The following is an 8,010-nucleotide window of genomic DNA, read 5'->3' on the forward strand; positions in this document are numbered from 1 at the left end:
GTACTTGAGCCACTTTCTCCTATTTTCCCAGACACATCGGCAGGGAGTTAGATGGGAAGCAGAGCAGTTTGTAGCCCAACCAATACCTATATGGGACACCAGCATCTCACCTGCCGCACTACAGTGCTGGCCCCTTTAAATGCTTTAGAATGTGCCGTGTAGTTTCTGCTAGGATCTGCACTGATAGGAAAAGAAGGCAGTATGTTACTGCTACTTAGTTCACTACGTCCAGTGTATTTAATTTCTTTCTATTCATAATACCTTTGTTTCATTGAAAAATCTTTGAAAGCTTTGTTTATTGCCTGCACATTGACTTCACAAAATGATTGGCACTATATAAAAACTAGGCAGCATATAGTTGGTTTGAGTCTTAGATACATTTGTAAGGAAATTTCCTTTCTTGATCCTAGAAAAAGTGTTAATATATATACATCAAGTCTTGAAATCAAATAATTCTATGTCTTGGACAATATTGTCTGTGAAAATATGAATTCATTTCTTTTCTTGTTTTCATGAGCTATAGCTCTGCTTTTTCTGTGCTGTGTAAGAAATTGCAAAAAGTGTAAAACTGAACTCATAAGAATCCAGATTCCACTAACTATTCTATTCTCTCTCTTCTATTCAATTCAATGTGTTATTTCAAAACCACAGAAACAGAGAGCTATAGGTTGTCCATCCAGTGGTTCATTCCTCAACCTTTTACTATTTTAATTGACAAGTCAACGCAAGTATCACTGGTGCAAAGAAAAATAAATTTGGGTGTCAGAACAGTTTGATTGAGGAATCTAAACTTACACTCCCACCCAACAGTTAAAAGGCAGCACTCCCCTGCAAGAGCAGTGCCAGAGTATGCCAACTAAACCAGATTTCAGTATGACCCCAGGATTTGATTAATGATATTCTCCAGATGCCGAGAGGGGAACTTTCAACTCTAATGAAATGAAACAAATAGAATCAATGGTCACCTGTACTGCCATTACACAAATGATTGAATTATCTGCTGATTATCTTGAAGCAGCTATTACAAAAAAAAAGTTTTAACAGCAATTTCAAATTTCCTTACAAGTAGAATAGAAGAAATCATAGGTAGAAAAACAATACATATAGAATAATGTGCAATTTTAATACTGAAAAATAAAATGTTACAGATGATTTTAGCAGCAGGAAAGAAGAGAAGAGCTAGAATGGTAACAATTGTACAGTATGAACTGGAAAGAAAATAAACTAATAAAAAGCAAACAAAGCCTCAATGACCTGTGGAATTACAATTAAAGATCTGTGATCCATGCCATGCAGTCATGAAGAGAGAAAAAATACAAAACATTCCTGAACAAGTGCTTAAGGAAATAATAGCTAGGGAACAAAACAAATTTGGTAGGAAAACAATACTGTATGGTTCAAAGAACTTAGCTCACAGACTAAACTGTAAGAAAGCCATTCTTGGACCACGAGCAGTCAAACTTCTGAAAACCAGTGATAAAGAAAAAGACAAAATCTTAAAAGCAGTGAAAGAGAAAGGAAACTATCTATAGGCAAAAAAAAAAGTTCAAACAACAAAGGATTTTTTATGTGAAGCCACGGAAGCCAGAAGGAAATGGCATGACATTTTTCAAGTGATAAAAGCAAAGAACTGTCAACTTCCATAAAATAGAAAAGGAGGCAACACTTCCAAATATATTTTACAAGACAAGAAGTAATGATACCAGAACAAGTACAATATAAAGGTGAACAAACAAGAAAACTGTAGACAAACAGTTTGTACGTGTGGAGATGAGCTCCCTAACATTAATTGACACTTTGTATTAAGAGGATAGGAGTATAATCGTTTCATATCAATTGATACAGTAAAATACAAAGTTTGACAAAATTCAAAATTAATTCATAATAAAAACTGAAGGAAAACTAGGAACTGAGAAATTCTTCAACTTCAAAAAATTATAAAAACCCATACAAATTATGTAACGGGCCCAGCGTGATGGCTTGATTGGCTAATCCCACCCTCACAAGCGAAGGGATCCCATATGAGCACTGGTTCATATCCCAGCTGCTCCACTTCCCATCTAGCTTCCTGACTGTGGCCTGGGAAAGCAGTCAAGGAAAGCCCAAAACCTAGGGAGCCTGCACTGGCGTGAGAGACTGAGAGGAGGCTCCGGACTCCTGGCTTTGGATCACCTCAGCTTGTGATCACTTTGGCAGCACATATACTAAAATTGGAATGATACAGAGAAGATTAGCATGGCCCCCGCAAATGGATCACCTCAGCTCAGGCCATTGCAACCACTTGGGGAGTGAATCAGTGGACAGAAGAGCTTCTCTGTCTCTCCTCCTCTCTGTATGTTTGACTGTCCAATAAAAATAAATCTTTAAAAAAAGAGATTATTATACTCTTCAAAATAATGAGCTCAATAATAAGTTCAGTAATGACTCAAGATACAAGATCATTACGCAAAAATTAAATGCTAATCAGTATATATAAATTCTGATTGTGCGGGAAGAGTAAGTTTAGAGACCTATATTATTGTAGCTGCAGATTTAGAAGATTGTATTATTCATTTAAAAGCTATTGAAAGGGCAGATGGCACAATAAATTCTTATTATAATAAAATACTATTTTAAGGCATATATATAGCATATATGTATTTTAAGTCTTGTATATATATATATGCAGTAAACTACTGAAAATGAAAATGTTGAATGTAATTGCTTACAGTGATTCTAAAAAGTTAAATAATTTTATGAAATAATTTTATGAATCTAGCAAAATTATAATGGCCCTATATGCTGCAAACAGCTGATGAAAGAAATTGAAGGCCTAAGACGTAAGTAAATGGAATATGTACTGTATTTATGAGGTTGCAAGGAGTAACACAGAAAATGAGTTCATTTCTTCCAAATTAATGTATGCATTTATGAAAAGATTTAATTATTTGGAAAGCAGAGTTACAGAGGGATAGGAACATACATACACACACACACACACACACACACACACACACATACATAAGGACAGACATACAGAAAGAGAGGAAGAGAGAGACCCTTTGCATCTTCTGGTTCACTGCCCAAATGATCAGCATGATCAAAGCTGGGCCAGGCCAAGTCCAGGAGCCTGGACCTCCAGGCAGGTCTCCATGAGCTTGCAGAGGTCCAAGTGCGTCAATCGTGTTTTCCTGACTTTCCAGTCCCATTAGCAACAAGCTGATTCAGAAGGCACTCATATAGGATGGTAGTGTTGCAAGCAGTGGCTTAATTACTAGGCTACAGCGTAAGCTCTAATCTGTACCTTTAATCCTATTCAAACTTCAGCATGGTGCTTTTTATTTATATGGGAAATCATCAAAGTACCTGAATTCTACCTGTTAGATGTTTTCTGGCATCAGTGCCAATAAACTACATTTTCCCACTGGACTTATCTAAAGAGAATTCTTTTGAAACCTAAGTAATGTATGCTGCTAGACAATATTTAGCAGCATAAATCACCATGGAGAAGGGGAACATAAATAGTTCAAAATGATTTTCCTAAACCAAGAAATGTATGAGATTTATATGAATGTTAGCTATCAAGGCTTTCTTCCTAGCATATACTTTCTGTAAAGCTGTATTAATCATAATGCTTGAGATTGAACCTAGTAGTTAAATTAGCTCGGGAAATGACCCAATCCTTCCAAATTGACATAAATTAACACCTTTATAGTTTTTAATAACTTACAAATTCATTTCTTCTTCACATTTACGTTTACCATTCATTCTAATTTCTATTCCATAAGTTTTATGATACAAGGATTAATAGGTAATATGGAAGTGTATAAGTAAAGATGAGTCTTCATTTTACAACATGTTTCATAAAACTATATGGTGAGAAAGTAATTTTAAAAGCCGATACATGATTTTGTAGTCCTAAAACGTGCTTTGCATTCTTCAAAAAGTATAGGGCTGATTAATTTGTGGGTAAACAATTCTAATCATATTTCAAATTATTTTAAAAGTATATGCATACTCTGCAAGCTTATAAGTATTTTAAAATCCATCTGTTTTTTTTTAAGACTGGCTTTGAAATGTGAAGGTACAATGCAATACGCATCCCTACTTCCAAAACAAAATGGACTCCCAGGGAAAGTGTTGGACATATCTAGACAATGGGATGCTGGACTGTCTGACATTGTCTGTGCCAGCAATGTCGGGGCACACTTAAATAACAGACTGATGGAATTGTAACTCCTTATGAAGGACTATACTGTTATAATAACATGAAGAAAATCATTCGGGGGTAGGAATTCAGGAGCAGGGGAATCCCGGACTCTGCTGGTTTGTACCATAAAATTTAAAATTCACCAAAAAAAAAGACTGGTTTTGGAATGTTTGTTGTTTTGTTTGTGTAGTCATTGCAGACAGGCAGTAATATTTTTTTAAAGATTTATTCAGTTTATTACAAAGTCAGATATACAGAGAGGAGGAGAGACAGAGGAAGAACTTCCGTCCGATGATTCACTCCCCAAGTGAGCCTCAACAAGCCGGTGCGTGCCGGGAACCTGGAACCTCTTCTGGGTCTCCCAGGTGGGTGCAGGGTCCCAATGCATTGGGCCGTCCTCTACTGCTTTCCCAGGCCACAAGCAGGGAGCTGGATGGGAAGTGGAGCTGCCAGGATTAGAACCGGCGCCCATATGGGATCCCGGGGCGTTAAAGGTGAGGACTTTAGCCGCCAGGCCACGCCGCCGGGCCCAACAGGCACTAATATTATCTACACAACACAAATATACAATTATATCCATAATACAAAGCATTGTTCAAAAGCACAATGTGATCGAACAAAATTTGATTATGCAAATATTGAAAATATATGCTGTTGTAATGGATTCAAAGATTCATAGTGACAAAAAGTTCTGTGGAAATTTACCTGTATGCAATGCCTACCAAAGGGTTGCAGAGATATCCTGTAGACAGATTTGCAAAATAATTTTAAATATTCATATTTGAAAATTTCTATAGTGAGACAAAGTACCTAGAATTTCTAAAACAATTTTAACAAAAATACTAAAGTAGCAGCAGTATTCCCGTCCAGCGCTTAGGCTTATGCTGAAGCTGCAGTACTTACCGTGACGGTGGTGTGCTTTGGGTAGAGAGGTGAACATATTTATCAACAGGGCAGAACCTGTATCTCACAAATCGGCTCAAGCACATATTCCCATTTGATTTTTGGCAAAGTATCATAAATCAGTGGAGGAAAGACAGTATTTTCTTTTTCATTGAAAAGGCGGATATACAGAGAGGAGGAGAGACAGAGAGGAAGATCTTCCATCTGATGGTTCACTCCCCAAGTGGCCCCAATGGCTGGAGCTGAGCCAATCCGAAGCCAAGAGCCTGGAGCTCTTCCAGGTCTCCCACGCCGGTGCAGGGTCCCAAAGCTTTGGGCCATCCTTGACTGCTTTCCCAGGCCACAGGCATGGAGCTGGATGGGAAGTGGGGCTGCTGGGACTAGAACCTGCATCCATATGGGATCCCGGAGCGTGCAAGGTGAGGACTTTAACCACTACGCTATCGCACCAGGCACAGGGACAGCATTTTCAATAGTGATGCTGGAGCAACTGGTTATCTATACCAAGAGGAATCACACAGACCCCACACCTTATAAAACTCAACTCAAAGTGGATCATAAGTTAAAACTTAAGTAGAAAGAAATATAAATGTTAGAAGAAAAAGTGAAGAAGGATTAAGCGTTCTTTATCTGAAATCTCACGGTGTGCCTCATATACAAATACTATGTGTAAATTTAAAATATCTGTCCTACAAAATGCATATCAAACTATGAAAAGAGTTCTTAGACCTGACACCAAAACCATTATCTGTAAAGGAAAAACAACTGAATAATTTTAATAAATTGAAACTTTTACCTTACAAATAGCCTGCTTAGATGACGTGAACAACAGAGGGAAAATATTTGAAAACCATATATTTAACGAAGGAATTATATCTAAATATGTAAAGCACACTCAAAATTCATCAATTAAAAAAACACCAAGGAACCCAATTAGAAAATGAACAAAACACAGCAACAGAGAGAATACATTAAGGAGAAACGGGGAAGCGGGGAGTTAATAATTAATGGGCTAAAACTTTCACCTAAGCAAGAAGAGTAAATTCCAGAATTCTGCTGTATGCTATTATATCTACTCAGTAATACTGTATGTACACTTAAAAACTGTTAAGAGGATATATCTCATGTAAATATTTTTACCACATAAAATTAGTAAGATAGAATATTCAGAGAGCAAATAAGCCATTTTCAATGCCATTACCCATCAAGGATATTTGAATTAAGGCCATGGTGATTAAACCTTGAACAATTAATGCTAAAAAGGAAAATTTAAGTGATAAAATCAAGTGCTCTGTGAGTGTGTGTTTGTGTGTGTATGTGTGTTTGTAGGTATTTGACCAAATCATTATGACACTATGTCACTGGCCCGGTGCAGTAGCCTAGCAGCTGAAGTCCTTGCCTTGATCACACCAGGATCCCATATGGACACTGGTTCTAATCCCAGCAGCCCTGGTTCCCACCCAGCTCCATACTTGTAGCCTAGGAAAGCAGTTGAGGACGTCCCAAAGCCTTAGGACCCTGCACCTGCGTGGGAAAGCCAGAAGAGGCTCTTGGCTCCTGGTTTCAGATTGGCTAAGCTCCGGCCATTGCAGCCACTTGGGGAGCGAATCATCGAATGGAAGATCTTCGTCTCTGTATATCTGACTTTGCAATAAAAATATATAAATCTTTGGCGAAAATAAGACACTGTATCATGTATCTTAGGGCCCAGGTGATAGCCAGTGCCCTTCCTAACTATCTTCTTACTGTCGTGGACTCCCAAAGGCAGCAGGAATAGCTTAGTTTGGTATGAGAGACTTGGACAGAGTTTCCAACTCTGGGCTTTGCAGATATCTGAACCAGTGGATGGAGAAGTTTATTATCACTCATAAATAAATAAATGCTTTCCAAGTGCTGGTAAGGATATCAAGAAATGATCAAACATTGCTGATGGAAAAGTAAAATGGTGCAGTCATATTTGAAAATGTCTTGTTAGTATCTTAAAAAAATAAAAGCAACTAAATATATACTTGCCATATGGCATTGTGATGATGCTCTTAATGATTAATTTATATTTTTAACATTTAAAAATATTTTGTTTTGTTTTATGATACAACTGCATAGGCTCTGGAGTTGCCCATGCCTTTCCCCAAGGTCCCTCTCCCTGCCCCCCCCATTGATTTCCCCTCTAGTTTTACAATGGATGTCCTTCATGAATAGTCACAAGAGGTACATGATAATTTTGCAGCTTTATTTGTTGGAGTATAATCTAGAAATAAGCAAAATGTCCTTCAGTATAGTTAATAGTTAAACTATAGAACTTTGATAGAATTGCGTGAATGACAAGGTTATAATAGCACTGGATGAAAAAAGTGAATCTGAAAAGGTCACATGCTGAATAATTCCGTTTATCTACCTTTTTGAAATGATAAGCTTATAGCAGTAGAGAAGAAATTTGTAGATGTCAGCTTTTAGGACAAATGGAGATGGTGGTCAGTGTTGCTCTAAATGGCTAGCGAGAGAAATTTCTTATGCTGATCAGATGGTTTGGCACTTTGAGAATCTGGCTACACAAATCTGCACTTGGGAAAGAAAACAATCTGCACATAGAAAACAAATACATATACACACAAAGTATTAATGTCAACTTGCTAGTTTAGTATTGCATCATAGTTATGTAGAATGTAGTCTTTGGGGGAAATAAGAGGGAAAAAGCTCATAGGATTTCTATACAATAGCTCATAGTGACTTCCTATAATTATTTTATAACAAAAAACTTAATTTTAACAATCCTGATTTGCCAGTTATTAACAATGAAAACTTGAACAAGCTCCTTGAGCAGTCATTTTTACCATGGAGCTCCAAAGATCTGACACACTTAGTTATTGTAAGGTCTAAGTGAAAGAAATAAGTGGCTGAGAGCCACAGGAAAATAATGA

At 37.2% G+C, this 8,010-nt stretch overlaps 1 pseudogene; it reads left to right on the forward strand.

The window, feature by feature from the left end:
* Window positions 1–2,180: 2,180 nt before the first annotated feature.
* On the forward strand, window positions 2,181–2,254 carry LOC118760591 (U6 spliceosomal RNA; annotated as a pseudogene).
* Window positions 2,255–8,010: the final 5,756 nt, after the last annotated feature.

This window comes from Ochotona princeps, chromosome X, assembly GCF_030435755.1.
Source record: "Ochotona princeps isolate mOchPri1 chromosome X, mOchPri1.hap1, whole genome shotgun sequence".
Classification (NCBI taxonomy): Eukaryota; Metazoa; Chordata; class Mammalia; order Lagomorpha; family Ochotonidae; genus Ochotona; species Ochotona princeps.